This window comes from Triticum urartu, chromosome 5A, assembly GCF_056163025.1.
Source record: "Triticum urartu cultivar PI428250 chromosome 5A, HENAU_Tu73, whole genome shotgun sequence".
Lineage (NCBI taxonomy): Eukaryota > Viridiplantae > Streptophyta > Magnoliopsida > Poales > Poaceae > Triticum > Triticum urartu.
The window spans coordinates 164,221,506-164,237,920 of NC_141877.1; positions in this window are offsets into that span (position 1 = coordinate 164,221,506).

A 16,415-nucleotide genomic window follows, 5' to 3' on the forward strand; every position below is an offset into this window, starting at 1 on the left:
CGCCCCTCTAAGAGCTACCCAAAGTGCAGGTTTCTACCCCGCTTAGAGGAGGAAGCACTTGATGCGGCCAACCGTCCACCTCGTGGCCGCGACAGAGAGGCCTCTCGGCCCTCCACTCAAGCCGCACCCCGTACCAAGGCACGGGAATATGCGTCGGACTTACGAGGTATGTTGGAGGACAAGGCAAGGCAAACAAGATCGATCTATGGATCACGTGGGCGCCCCACGGCTCGAGATGGTAACCATCACGCCGGCCACAAATTCGGCAGGGCCGAACACAGTGGACAAAGCTCATTGGAGCTACGTCGTGATATAGCCCAGTACAGAGGCGCCGCACACCCACTATGCTTCACAGACGAAATAATGGATCATCAAATCCCCAAGGGTTTCAAACCCGTAAATATCAGATCATATGATGGCACAACAGATCCTGCGGTATGGATCGAGGATTATCTCCTTCATATCCACATGGCCCGCGATGATGATTTCCACGCCATCAAATACCTCCCACTCAAGCTTAAAGGACCAGCTCGGCATTGGCTTAACAGCTTGCCAACAGGATCAATCAGTTGTTGGGAGGACCTAGAAGCCGCATTCCTCGACAATTTCCAGGGCACTTATGTGCGACCCCCAGACGTCGATGACCTAAGTCACGTAATTCAGCAGCCAGAGGAATCGGCCAGGCAATTCTGGACACGGTTCCTAACAAAGAAAAATCAAATAGTCGAATGTCCGGACGCTGAGGCCCTAGCAGCCTTCAAGCACAATATCCGTGAGGAGTGGCTTGCCCGGCACCTTGGACAGGAAAAGCCGAAGTCTATGGCAGCACTCATGACCCGCTTTTGCGCAGGAGAAGACAGCTGGCTTGCTCGTAGCAACAATATGACCAAGAACCCTGGTAATTCGGATACCAGGGCAGTAGTGGCAGGTCGCGTCGCAACAAGCAGAAGCGCCGCATTAACGGCGACAATGCTGAGGATACGACAGTTAATGCAGGATTCAGAGGCTCTAAATCCGGTCAGCGGAAAAAGCCATTCAAAAGGAATCCTAGGGGCGCGTCTAGTTTGGACCGAATACTCGACCGCTTGTGACAGATACATGGCACCCCCGAAAAGCCGGCCAATCACACCAACAGGGATTGTTGGGTGTTCAAGCAGGCGAGCAAGTTAAACGCCGAAAATGAAGACAAGGGGCTGCATAGCGATGACGACGAGGAGCCCCGCCCGCCGAATAAGAGTGGACAGAAGGGTTTTCCCCCACAAGTGCGGACGGTGAACATGATATACGCAACCCACGTCCCCAAAAGGGAGCGGAAGCGCGCGTTAAGGGACGTATACTGGGTAGAGCCAGTCGCCCCAAAGTTCAACCCATGGTCCTCCTGCCCGATCACCTTTGACCGAAGGGACCACCCCACTAGCATCCGTCATGGCGGATTCGCCGCATTGGTTCTAGACCCAATTATTGACGGATTTCATCTCACTAGAGTCCTTATGGACGGCGGCAGCAGCCTAAACCTGCTTTACCAGGATACAGTGCGGAAAATGGGGATAGATCCCTCCAGGATTAAGCCCACCAAAACGACCTTTAAAGGCGTAATACCAGGTGTACAGGCCAACTGTACAAGCTCAGTCACACATGAAGTGGTCTTCGGATCTCCGGATAATTTCCGAAGCGAGGAGTTAATCTTCGACATAGTCCCATTCCGCAGTGGCTATCACGCACTGCTCGGGCGAACCGCATTCACCAAGTTCAATGCGGTACTGCACTACGCATACCTTAAGCTCAAGATGCCAGGCCCTCAAGGAGTAATTACGGTCAATGGAAACATCGAACACTCCCTCCGAACGGAGGAGCACACCTTCTCTGTCGAGCTACCCTCCTCGGCTCGATAGAATGCGGCGGCATCATACACACTCCGGGGAAGATCTGTGAACGCTCCTGGAGAGCTCCGGATTCGGGTAAGTAACAAGTAACTCACGTTTATGTGTTTGCTTCGCATAAAGAATGCCTTACCCGCCGCTATCTTCTTCACGTCATCCAACTCCTGGAGGGTCTTCTGGGATTCGGCCTTGGCAGACTTGGCATTTTCAATAGCCACCGTGAGCTCGGACGCTCGCGTCTTTGAGTCAAGCTCCAAACTCTCATGTTTTTCCATGAGAGCCTGGAGCTCTTGCCATACCTTCCCAACCTCGGCCTCATACTTCTCCCGCTCGGTGCGCTCCGTGGCCGCCCTCTTCTCAGCCTCGACCAGCGCTTGCTTAAGGGTCACCACCTCAGACGTGGCCCCTACAATAGCCATGATAATCCTGTCATTCTTCGCAATTGCACCTTTTTATATATATTTAAACAAGGTATTTCTTACCTTCATTGTCCTCGAGCTGCTTCTTGGCACGCCCGAGCTCTTGCTTGGACCGCTCGAGGTTCTACTTTAGCGTGTCCACATCCGCAGTCAGTGCAGCGGTCGCAAGCAGAGAAGCCTGCATACGCATATTGACTCCTTTTTGTTAGACTCCTGCGAATTTTATTTGATCCTCTATTTGGCTTCTCTTCCCGAACGCCAAACAGAGCATCAGGGGCTACTATCTATGCGGTAATATTATTTACTTACCTCAAAACCTGTTAAAAGGCTAGTACAAGCTTCAGTCAGTCCGCTCTTGGCGGACTAAACCTTCTGGACCACCGCACTCATAATGGTGCGGTGCTCCTCGTCGATGGAGGCGCCTTGGAGCGCCTCCAACGGATTGTCCGGCGCCTCCTGTTGGACGGGGGTCACCGGCACGGTAGGCTTGCTCTTCTTGGAAGGAGGTCCCCCGCCGGACTCTGGAACCTTTGAAGGTTCCGGAGTGGTGTCCGGCCTAGAGCTGGACTTGGAGCCCTGGGGGGTTTCATCCCCTTTACTCCTGGAGTCCGGGAGGTCGCCTTGCGGCGCCTCCAGGACCGCCTCCTCCCGGCTTGGAACCTGTTGGGACAACACTTCGGTGTCGTCTGTAGGGCGGGGGGAGGAAGCCTTCGGAAGCGTGTTTACATCCGACGGGTCCAGTGAGCCGCTCGACGACGCGTCGAGCCGGTCTTTGGGTGGGCTGCATAAACATATTCGACATAAGGGAAAGCTGTGCAATAAACGAATACTATGAATTACTCTGGTATCCGGATACTTACGATTTTGCCACGGGCTTGGCCCTGGGCAGCCACTCCTCTCCGCCATCATCGGCATCGGTGGAGTAGTCCGGAGGAAGGGTTTTCCCCATCTTGGACCCTCCGGCCTCCCCAGAGAGGGCGGCCTTCCTTTTCTTCTCTCCTCCCACTGGAGGGGGAGATGTCTCTTCTTCTTCCTCCTCGTCTTCACGGGAGGAATGCGCCTCGGAACCGTCGGATGATGGATCCGACACCTCCTGGCGCCGGGCACTCTTTCGAGTCCCTGTGGCCTTTTTCGCGGCCTTCTTCTCCGGCACCACATAGGGTGCCGGAACCAGTAGCTTCGCCAAGCGAGCGTCCGCTGGGCCTTCGGGCAAAGGAGCCGGACAGTTGATCTGTCCGGACGTCACCTGCCAATCCTGTCAAAGGTAAGGGAGCTTAGATCCCGCATGGAGTCAAACTATGAAAAACTGACGCCCTGTAAAAGGAAAAAACAGCTTACCGCATGAGCGTGACGCTGCGTGCTGAATACGCGATCCTCGGTAGCGGATGCGGGGGCCTCGGCGCCCTTGAAAAGCACCTTCCAGGCATCTTCGTATGTCATGTCGAAGAGCCTGCTCAGAGTTTGGTGCCGCGCCGGGTCGAACTCCCATAGGTTGAAAGCCCGTTGTTGACACGGGAGGATCAGGCGGATGAGCATAACCTGGACTACGTTGACAAGTTTGAGCTTCTTGTCCACCAGGGTTTGAATGCATGTTTGGAGTCCGGTCAGCTCTCCTTTTTTACCCCACGACAGGCCCGTCTCCTTCCAGGAGGTGAGCCACGTAGGGGGTCCGGATCGAAACTCGGGGGCTGCGACCCATTCGGGGTCGCGCGGCTCGGTGATGTAAAACCACCCCGATTGCCACCCCTTCAGGGTCTCCACAAAGGAGACCTCGAGCCATAAGACGTTGGCCATCTTGCCCACCATGGCGCCTCCGCACTCCGCCTGGTTGCGACGCACCACCTTCGGCTTGACATTGAAAGTGCTGAGCCATAGGCCGAAATGGGGGCGGATGCGGAGGAAAGCCTCGCACACGATGATAGACGCCGAGATGTTGAGGACAAAGTTCGGGCCCAGATCGTGGAAATCCGGGCCATAGTAGAACATGAGCCCCCGGACAAATGGGTGAAGAGGGAAACCCAGTCCGCGGAGGAAATGGGGGAGGAACACCACCCTCTCATGGTGCCTAGGGGTGGGGATGAGCTGCCCCTTTTCGGGAAGCCTGTGCGCAATGTCGTTTGACAAGTATCCGACCTTCCTTAGTTTTTTGATCTGTCCCTCCGTGACGGAGGAGACCATCCACTTGCCTCCCACTCCGGACATGGCTGGAGAAGGTTGAGGTGGGGAGTGCGGACTTGGGCGCTGGAGCTCGAGTGCACGAGAATGGATAAGCAAGGGAGGAAGAAGGCGTAGGTAAAAAGGTGGATCCTTATCCCCTTATATGGGTGGACGCAACTACGTGTCCCCACCAGCCTGGTAAAACTCGCTTAACTCCAAGCGCCGTAATCAATGGCGCGGTTGGGTTACCCACACCCGTATTGATGAGAATCCCGGAATAAGGGGACACGATCTTTGCTTTAACAAGACGTGCCAAGGAAACCGCCTTGCATGACGCGCTGAGGTGGGATAATGAAACGACTCGGATAAAGGCTTGGCCGTGGTGTGTCGCACTACGGAATACGTCAGCAGATTAGATTTGTGTAAATATTATTCTCTCTATGGCAATATGTGGAAACTTATTTTGCAGAGCCGGACACTATCTTTGTGTTCAAAATCTTCTATGAAGTACTTGGAGGAGGAACCCGCCTTGCAATGCCGAAGACAATTTGCGCGCCGGACTCGTCGTCATTGAAGCCTGGTTCAGGGGCTACTGAGGGAGTCCTGGATTAGGGGGTGTTCGGATAGCCGGACTATACCTTTAGCCGGACTCCTGGACTATGAAGATACAAGATTGAAGACTTCGTCCCGTGTCCGATGGGGACTTTCCTTGGAATGGAAGGCAAGCTTGGCGATACAGATATGCAGATCTCCTACCATTGTAACCGACTTTGCGTAACCCTAACCCTCTCCGGTGTCTATAAACCGAAGGGTTTTAGTCCGTAGGACAACATACACAACAACAATCATACCATAGGCTAGCTTCTAGGGTTTAGCCTCTCCGATCTCGTGGTAGATCTACTCTTGTATTACCCATATCATCAATATTAATCAAGCAGGACGTAAGGTTTTACCTCCATCGAGAGGGCCCGAACCTGGGTAAAACTTCGTGTCCCTCGCCTCCTGTTACCATCCGGCCTAGACGCACAGTTCGGGACCCCCTACCCGAGATCCGCCGGTTTTGACACCGACACCCTTTATCACCCAGTTTTTATGCATTAGTTCCAATACTCAAACATTGCATGGTTAGGATGTCATTAACATGTGGGTTGGGAAGTAGATGATGAGGTAGAACCTATTGCCATTTTATTATCAAACCCTGGGAGTTACTTATACATTATGCTTATATCGCTATGCTATGCACGCAGACATGGATTGGTTTGAGAGAATTCATGAAAGATGTGAGAGATTATTGTTAACTATGGTTTAACTTAAGGTGGCTACTTTAATACACATCTGGGTGGATTGGTTGGGGCACCCTGGGGATATACCAGTGGACTTGCCCGGACACCTTGGGATATACCAGTGTTGTCCTAGGAGATCTCGGGGTTACCGTGTGATCATCCTATGGTTCGCCACCCAGGCTCAAAGGGATCATAAGATTATTCATGCTAGAAACTTCCGTGTGCAGCCACAAGCTATTATGGGATCTAGCATAGTTGAGTAAGTTACGTCAAGCTCTTGAAGAGGTGGATCAACAGGTAGTGGGTTTTGTAGGTTTGGTATGGTCTACCTGGAGTAGAGAGTTAATGTTTCTGAAAGACTGTGTCTCGGTCATCCGTTTCTCAAACATCATGTAGTGCGAGAAATTCAACGGAGGCAATCGTGTCTTGTGGGGAAAAGTGCCCAAACCTCTGCAGAGTGTACAATCTAATCATGGTTAGCCGTGTCCCCGATTATGGACAATCTTGAGTCTCTGGTACTTGGATTATCATATTGATCTCATCACGTTACTTAAATAATTTGTTCGGTTAATGATTATTGTTTTGGGATTGAGTTGGAGGAACCTTCTCAATATTTTCAACCAACTTTGTAGTTAAATAAAATATATTCCTTTGCAGTAGGGAAAATTGGCTTTTCGCAAAAACTATAACCATAGAGCTTTTCCACCAGCCAAATATGCATGTAGTGATAGCCATTATTCATCATTATCCTCTGCTGTGAATTTGCTAGTACATTCAATGTACTGACGCTTTGTGGCTGCAACGTCTCATGTTGCAGGACTTCTTACGATGAGTAAGTGATACGTTAGGGTTACAATTTCTACACTCAACTTTGCCATTGGTGTTGATGGGAATCCACAACCTTGTTGTTACTTCCGCTATTTTGGATGGAGGTAATAGTATTTTACGTTACTTATACATGTGATTTACCTCTGTTATAAATCCTCGAGTACTGTGTGTGTCAGCATACCGATCCAGGGATGACACTTAAGCACAGAGACTTGATCCATTCGGGTCCGGTCGCTACACTCGCGTAGCCAGATTTGATCCTATGCAACAAGACCGAAGCTTGATACCATCCGCCGTCTCGGCAATTTAAGTCGGTGTGCGGCCAAATCGCGCGGCGAGGTGGGACTAAAAATCAGCTGCGGCCAGCTCTACACTACTGCAGAATGCTGCTAACGCGACACTACGATCAGAGACCCTTCGACGAAACTATTTGCGGTGCCATAATCATAAACGGTGGTGTGAAAAAAAGTCAAAAAAGGTGCAAAACTTTTGCGATGACAGATGCATCAAACACGGTTCTGATTTTAGTTGCGTGTGCAAAGCAGGGCATACGGTTGATCCAGACGAACTGTTTGCGATTAGACATAACAACAGAAACGGGCAACCATATTAATGTGTGTGCGATATACAACATACGGTTTGCTTCGATGAATTGTTTGCTATTAGGAAAAGCAACAGAAATGGTCAGCCAGATCAATGTGTGTGTGATATACAACATACGGTTCAGTCGAATGAACCACTAGTGTGCGTTGATAATCCCCAAGTGCAGGGAATCATCATAGAAATTTCCGAACGTGGAAGTGATAAGTATGGAGTGTCGAACCCACAAGGAGCTAAAGGTAAGATCAATATTCTCTCAAGCCCTATCTGCCATTGATACGACTCTATGTACACCGAACGCTTGCTTCCAACTATAAACGATGAATAAAACTACATCGTGGGTATGAAGTGGATAACTTTGTATGATATCAGAGAGTTACAATATAAAAGTAGGTGTTGTTATCATAAAGTTAGAATATATTACTAAATATTATAAATAGCGAGTGTGGAATAATGGTGGATCGGTGTGCAGAATTGTCCTAGGCAATTGTTAACAAGACCGGTAATCACTATTGCAGTTTCATTTGAGGGAGATGCATAAGCTAACATACTTTCTCTACTTGGATCTTTTGCACTTATGATTGGAACTGTAGCAAGCATCCGCAACCACTACAAAAAAAGACACATCCGTGACATTTTGGGCCGAACGAATTTTTTTCTGTCATACATATGACACTTCTATGACGATAATTGTGACAAAACCTGGTATCATCATAGATGTGCTGGGCTCCTACTTCTATGACAAAAAATCATGATAGAAAATGGGCTTTTCATCCTGGGCGGGCCAGAGACGCAGCTTCATGACATTCTTTGGGCCGTCCATGATGGAAAAAACCATGGTAGAAGCGAGGGCGAGGAAAATTTCGGGGAGTTCCCGGTTACGGTGGGAGGTCGGAGGCCGAGCGATGCGCGTTTCTCTCATACACGTACGCGCGTGTGTGTGAGGCGTTGGCTCTAACTGAACCTGAGCGAGGCATTGGGCTCTAACTGAACCCAAACGATTGCACTGCAGGCTACGCGTTACTGAACCCGAGCGATCAATCGATGGCTGTTAACTGAACCCGATCGAGCGATTCCTTCGCTACTGCTGCTAACTGAAGCTGATCGATGCTACCTCTGGGACGAACAGTGAGCGTTGCGAGGGGGGGGGGGGGGTTGGATGAACAGTGAGCGGTGGCGTTGCCTCTGGATGAACAGGACCCTGTGGTGTGGTGGAGGGCTGGATGAACAGTAGATGATGGAGGGGTGCCCGTGGAGGGGTGGTTGAACAGGACCCCGTGGTGTGGAGGGCTGGATGAACAGTAGACCGTGGGGGGGGGGGGGGGTTCCCGTGGAGGGGTGGTTGAACAGTAGCCGATGGAGTAGCGCGTGGTGGAGGCTGGATGAACAGGAGCCCGTGGAGGCTAGAGGAGGTCGAGGGTAGAGATGAACAGTATCCCGTGGACTCCCGTCTCGCGGTACGCCACACCCCTCCTGTTGGGGATATTACTACTGGACGTAAACCGGCCAGGAGTAACCGGATTAGCTTTATGAAGATTAGAAGCCCATGAAGACGTAAGAATGGGTGCTTTATGAAGTCCCAGGGCCCAGAGGCGAGTTAAGGCCTGTAGATGTAAACCGACCTTATTATGTAACTCGCATGGTAAGATAGGAAGTGTAGAGACCGAACCAGACACGTTTATGATCCGGCTTCGGGACTCTGTAAACCGGCGGGCATCAACCTATGTATATAAAGGGACGACCCGACAACGGTTTAGGGACGACACACAAAAACTCGAGAGCCAGTCAAAGCGGATTCACTCCCTGGTCATCGAAACCCTAGCAATACCAATCACAACTAGACGTAGGCTTTTACCTTCATCGAAGGGGCCGAACTAGTATAAACTCCCCGTGTCCCCTTGTCCGGTTTAACCCCTTTAAGCTAACCCGTTGCGATGGCTCCATGACTAAGTCCTTTCACGAGGACATTTGCCGTGACAAACCCACGACAGTTGGCGCCCACCATGGGGCTATCGCACGATGGTTTCGAGTTCTTAAAGGGCAACTTTGATGGACTCAAGGGATATGCTGTGGGCCGGATGATGAAGAGTCGTCGCGGCAAGCTCTACATTGACAACGCAGGATGGGGCCCCGAGGCCGATTCAATCGAATACGGGTACCGGGTCCCCTTTGGTGGGATTCATGTGTTCATCGGCAAGATTGGTGAACCAGGCCCTGAGCCGGACACCTGCACCGACATCATCGAGACGGCTCAGCGTGGGAGCCCTTCCCCGGTTCAGCCCATGGCAAAGCATGTTTTCGTAGGTGTTATCCATGGAGCAGAATATGACGACAGACCGACATCCGATGGAGAAACCGTTGTCTGCTCCGACGACGAGTCTTCTGGAGAGACCGAATCGCTCTATCAGTTGCAGGATGGCCGGATTAGCGGAGGTCCCGAGGGCAATAGTATTCTGGACTCCCCTGATCTGCCAAACCGGGCCGCTATTTTCATGGCCGGTACACAGTCAGCGCCCCAGTCATCAACCACCACAGCAATGCTCTCCGGTTCAGCAACAGCCACGCTGGCGGGGGCAGGGAGCTCTGCGCCACCTCCGGCTCAAGTTCTGTCTGAATTGTTTGATGCTTTGGCAACATTGATGGCCGTGGAAGTGGACGCAGCAGCCCGAGATCAGCACAATGCGGAGATCGCAAAGGTGAAAGATTAGATAATTCAGGCTAAAGCGGACCTAGCGGCAGAGAACGCTAGGATGGCTACAGAACAGGCCGAGTTGGAAGCTCAGGCCTACCGGCTTAGGCTGGATCAGAATGCTTCAGAGGAAGTCATGAGGCGAAGATACCGATCGCATCTCCCGCCGAGTTATGAGCCAAGAAATCTCTTCAACACGCCGGGAGAAGGAACCAGTAACCAACCAATATTAAACCGGACGGAGGCGCCAGGAACAAGAGCGCCGGTTCAGCCACGCACGATGGACCCGCCTCGTCAGAACAACATTGTGCCACAGTATGTTCCAACACCTCCCGGGCATTACTCCAACCCATTGGACAACATTGTGGCTGCCGCTTCATGATTGGCAGCCCTCCCAACCGATGGCGAATCACCAGTTGTGATTGAGGCACGGCGGGCCAGGGATCTCCTTCAAATAGCCCTAAACCATTAGCAGGCATATTCGCACAGTTGTGAGAGGATTCATTCCACCTTCCGTCCAATACGGAGCTACAACAGGAACGTTGAGGATGAACCGGCCGTATCAAGCAGTGCACGTCACCGTAATTCGCCGTGAGGGCACAATCCAGCAGGGGGAGGTGCTAATGCGCAGGATGTGGTGGATCATGGTCGCGCATGTCGAGAGGCCGAGTTAGCAGCTCTGCACGGAGCCCGTCAACCTACTCCGGTTCACCCTACCGCTTCAGTAGAGCCAGGTGTGGTATTCAGTTCCTTAGGGGTGCCGTGTCTTACCCCCACTTTGTGTAATGTGAGACTGCCCAAGGATTTCAAAGGACCTCGTAAGGTACCCAATTATACCGCCGATCTACAACCAGAGGCATGGGTTGAAAGCTACGAGATGGCAATAGAGATGTTAGATGTGGATGAAGCGGTATGTGCTAAATACTTCACCATGATGTTGTAAGGAACAACTCATACTTGGTTGAAGAGCTTACCAACTAACTCAGTCGGATCATGGGCCGAATTGAAGCACCGGTTTATCCAGAACTTCAAAGATACTTGTAAGCAGCCCATGTCAATTGTGGATCTGGCCGCTTGTGTCCGAGAGGATGGGGAGTCCATGACCCATTTGGTAAAGCGGGTCTCAGCAATCTTGCATTCATCAGACCGTACAAATGCAGATACTGCAGTGCTAACGTTGGAGGGCAATTGCCGTTTTCTGCCGCTCAAACAAAAGCTAGGAAGTCTCAAATGTCACTGCAATGATATGTCAACTCTTATGGCTACTTTGGTTAAATATGCCAATTCAAATAATACCAAAGACCCTGACTCAGAGGAGGACAAACCGGGGAAAGGGAAAAAGAACGGTAACACCAAGGGTCAACAGCATAATCCGGCAGGCCATGGGAACAATGGTAAGCGCAGGGCCGATAACAGTTTGGATTTTGTGGCTAACACCAATGCTCAGGAGAATGGTCAACGCCATAAGGGCAAGCAGCCCCAGAGGGGCGGAGGTTCAGGCCCCAATTTGGAGCGCCTGTTAAATCAACCCTGTCCAAAGCATGGATCAAAGGAGAAGCCAACATCGCATCTTTGGAAGGATTGTTATATCATGCGGGATTTCAAGAACTCCAATATGTTTCAGTACGATAATGGCCCGCCCGGCAGTTCAGGAGGTGGTTTCCACGGGCCGGGTTACGGAGGCGGCAACTCCGGTTCAGGAATTCAGGGAAATCAAACCGGACACAACAATCAAGGGAACCAGGGCAGCCAGGGAGGTTACAACCATCAGGGGAACCAACAGCAGCAGCAGTCAGGTTATCAGAGCAATCCTAAGCAGTTAAATAGTGGGTAGTATCGTGTCTTCACCACTAGCTTGTGTAAGCATGATCAGAAGCTTCACAAGAGGGCAGTAAACTCTGTTGAACCAGCGGTGCCTCAGTATTTGCGCTGGTCTGAGCAACCCATTTTGTGGAGTAGAGAGGATCACCCCCCCGGGTTGACAATCCAGGTCATCTGGCTTTAGTGGTGGCCCCTCAAGTTGGGGGATATAAGTTCAGTAAGGTACTCATGGATGGGGGAAGTAGTATCAACATTCTATATTATGATACCTTCCGTCGTATGGGGTTGACAGATAAGAATCTTAAACCGTCAAACACCGTTTTCCATGGTGTGGTGCCCGGCAAGTCTGCATATCCAGTGGGCAAGATAGCCTTAGAGATGGCTTTTGGAGATGACCATGATTCAAGATCAGAAACATTGACTTTTGAGGTGGTGAAAATCAAAAGTCCGTATCACGCTTTGTTTGGGCGACCGGCTTACGCTAAGTTCATGGCGAGACCGTGTTATGTTGATCTACAGCTTAAAATGTCGGGTCATAAGGGGACCATCACAGTACACGGGAGCAGCAAGATCGCTTTGGAATGTGAGGAAGGTGATGCGGCTTATGCTGAGTCGGTTTGTGCCACGGAGGAGCTGAAGTTTTATAAAGACCAAGTTGATCCGGCAGATATGACTTCTTTGAAAAAGCCAACTACGGAACACGATCCGGCGTTGAAATTTAAATTGGCCACAGATACTAAGATGGTTGATTTTGTTCCTAGCGATTCATCCAAGCAGTTTAGCATCACCGCTAACCTGGATCCCAAATAGGAAAGCACGCTCATCGAGTTCATCTGTGAGAACCGGGACATCTTTGCATGGAAGCCTTCTGACATGCCACGTGTACCGAGGGAACTCGTTGAGCACACACTTAACATTGATCCTAAGTTTAAACCGGTCCGGCAATTTCTCTGCCGCTTCAATGAAGAAAGGCGCAAGGCTATTGGTGAGGAGGTAGCTCGGTTGTTGGCCGCAGGGTTTATCGTGGAGGTCTTTCACCCGAAGTGGTTGGCTAATCCGGTGTTGGTTCTTAAGAAAAACGGCACTTGGCGTATGTGTGTATATTACACAGACTTGAACAAGGCTTGCCCTGCAGACCCCTTTGCCCTCCCTCGTATTGATCAGATCATTGATGCTACGATGGGTTGTGACCGTTTGTGTTTTCTCGATGCTTATTCTGGTTATCATCAGATCAAAATGGCAGTTAAGGACCAGGAGAAGACAACTTTCATAACTCCCTTTGGAGCCTTCTGCTATGTCTCCATGCCCTTTGGGCTTAAGAGTGCCCATGCGACTTATCAACGCTGTGTTCAGAGTTGTCTTCATAAGCAAATTGGGCGTAATGTTCATGCATATGTGGATGATATTGTCATAAAATCCAGGAAGGAGGTGACGTTGATTGATGAGTTGAGAGAAATCTTTCACAACCTCCAGGTTTACAAGATGATGCTCATCTGGAAAAGTGTGGCTTTGGTGTCCCGACAGGCAAACTCTTGGGTTTTCTGGTATCAAACAGAGGCATTGAGGCTAATCCGGAAAAAATCTCAGCAATTACATCTTTGGCTAAACCGGCATGTATTAATGACGTTCAATGTTTGGCCGGCCGGATTGCGGCTTTGAGCCGGTTTATCAGTCGTCTTGGGGAGAAGGCTATCCCTTTATATCAGATGCTAAAGAAAACAGATGATTTTGTCTGGAGCGAGGCGGCTGATAAAGCGTTTGAGGATCTGAAGAGGCAGTTAGCTGAACCGCCTGTGCTTGCAGCCCCGATCGATAAAGAGCCATTATTGCTATATGTGGCTGCTAATGCCCGAGCTGTTAGCGTGGCTATTGTGGTGGAGCGCAAGGAAGCCGGAAAGGAGTATCCGGTTCAACGGCCGGTTTATTTTACCAGTGAGTGCTCATTGAATCAAAGCAGAGGTATCCACATTGGCAGAAGCTGGTGTATGGAGTGTGTATGGCAAGCCGGAAGCTTAAACATTATTTTCAGGGCCATCCTATCACAGTGGTCAGTTCAGCCCCTCTGGGAGATATCATTCAAAATAGAGAAGCAACTGTCCGGATTGCCAAGTGGGCTATTGAGCTTGGACCTCACGGGCTCAAATACATACCTCACACAACGATCAAATTCCAAGCACTCGTGGACTTCATCAATGATTGGACGGAATTGCAGGCACCAGAGGAAAAGCCAGATAATATGTATTGGACTATTCACTTTGATGGGTCCAGACAGTTGGAGGGCTCGGGGGCTGGAGTCATACTAACTTCCCCACGAGGTGACAAGTTTTGTTATGTCCTCTGTTTAATGTTCCCTTGTACTAACAATGTATCTGAGTATGAGGTCTTACTCCATGGTCTTCGGAGGGCTAAGGAGATGAACTTAAGCCGGGTTAAGTGCTTTGGGGATTCAGATCTGGTGGCTCAACAGGTGTCTGGCACTTGGGATTCTAAAGACCCACTCATGGCTGCATATCAACGAGAGGTGGACACAGTAGCTGGTCACTTCAAAGGCTATCAGGTGGACCATATAGACCGGCGAAAGAACGAAGCGGCGGATGCTTTAAGCCGCCTTGGTTCTCAGCGTAAACCGGTCCCACCAAATATTTTTCTTGACATGCTGCATAATCAGTCGGTCAAGGTACCAATAGAGGAGGAGTTGGCTATTCCTGACCCGGAAGCTCAATTGGTGGCAGCTTTGCATGTCATACCAGATTGGACAATCCCATACCTGGCTTACATGAACCGGGGCGAGTTACCGGAGGATGAAACATCGGCCCGACAGATAATCCGGCGTTCCAAGTCAATGACCATACTCAATGGAGAGATACATCTTTACAATGTCTCAGGGGCAATTCAGCGTTGTGTCTCTCCTCAAGAGGGTTGTGAGATTTTGCGAGAAATCCATGAAGGGGATTGTGGTCACCACGCCGGTTCAAAGTCTTTGGTAGCTAAAGCTTTTCGCCATGGTTTTTATTGGTTAATAGCTCACGCTGATGTGGAGGACTTAGTCAAAAGATGTGACGATTGTCAAAAATATGCACGGCGTGCTCATATTCCGGCTCAGGAGTTGAGGATGATTCCAATAACGTGGTCGTTTGTGACTTGGGGGCTTGATATGGTTGGACCCTTTAAGTGCTCCAAGGACAAAAAGACCCACTTATTAGTGGCAGTTGACAAATTCACCAAATGGGTGGAAGCAGAGCCAGTCAATAAGTGTGATGCGGCCACGGCGGTTCAATTCATTAAAAAGGTGATATTCCAGTTTGGCTTTCCACACAGTATTATAACTGATAATGGTACTAATCTGTCAAAAGGAGAGATGGAGGAATTTTGCCAACGTGAGCACATCCGGCTTGATATAGCATCGGTGGCTCACCCCCAGTCTAATGGTCAAGTGGAGAGGGCAAATCAAGAAATTTTGAGAGGTATTAAACCCCGGCTTATGGTTCCTTTGAAACGGACACCGGGTTGTTGGGTTGAGGAGTTACCTTCTGTGTTATGGAGCATCAACACCACACCCAACAGATCTACGGGTTACATGCCTTTCTTCATGGTTTATGGAGCGGAGGCAGTTCTTCCTAGTGACATACGTCACGACTCGCCCCGTGTGGCAGCTTATATTGAAGCTGATAATGAGACAGCACATCAGGACTCACTGGACTTGTTAGATTAGGAGCGTGATCTTGCAGCACCACGTTCGTTGATTTATCAACAAGATCTCCGCCGTTATCATAGCTGCCGGGTTAAGTCCATAACCTTTCAAGAGGGTGATTTGGTACTCCGGCTCATCCAGGATCAGACTAATATGCACAAGTTATCCCCACCTTGGGAAGGACCCTTTGTGGTCAGCAAGAATCTGCACAACGGGTCATACTACCTCATTGATGTTCGAGAGCACAAAGACTCACGTAAATTGGAGGAGGAGACCAAGCGGCCGTGGAATATAGCTCTTCTTCGGCCTTACTATACTTGAGCCACATGCTCTTCATATGTACATATTTATGACAATGTATATATTATATAATAAACCGGAGCCTCGAATAAAGCGGGGTCTCTGTTCTTTTTACATCATGTGTGTGCTTACAAGAGTTTTTACTAACAAAGCAGAGTTTTGTTAAACCGGTCTCTGCAGCCGCACGGATATAAAGAAAATCACTAGGGGGATTGGCCATATCTGAACCATAGCTACACCTCTTGATCGGTTTGAAACCACAAAGGGATATCACTAGGGGGCTTGGTTGTTGTCACACCATAGCTACAGCTCTTGATTGGTTTAACCCCACAAAGGGATGTCACTAGGGGGCTTGGTTGTTGTCACACCATAGCTACACCTCTTGATAGGTGTTAAGCCAAAAGGAAATTTTGTGGAGCCAAAGAGAGTCTCTTGTATTAAGCACAGCTCAAACATAGGCAGCCACCGAGCACAGCTCACATATTACCTGGGGGCTCTTTGCTTCTCAAAGAACATTGAGTTTTGAACCCTTGTAATAGGCTATTAAGCTAGGCTTGGAAGCCAGGTGTATTCACCTAAAACCCCGGGTTATCCTGCCTCTTTAAGTAAGTCACTCCGTCTAGGTAAAACTGGTTTGACCCATCGAACGTTTGACAAGTCAATCCCATGGACCCTGAACTTGTCACAGTTAAATCGGTGATTGGTTAAAGATTGAGGTCCATCTAAAAAAGGCTTTGTAAAATGGTC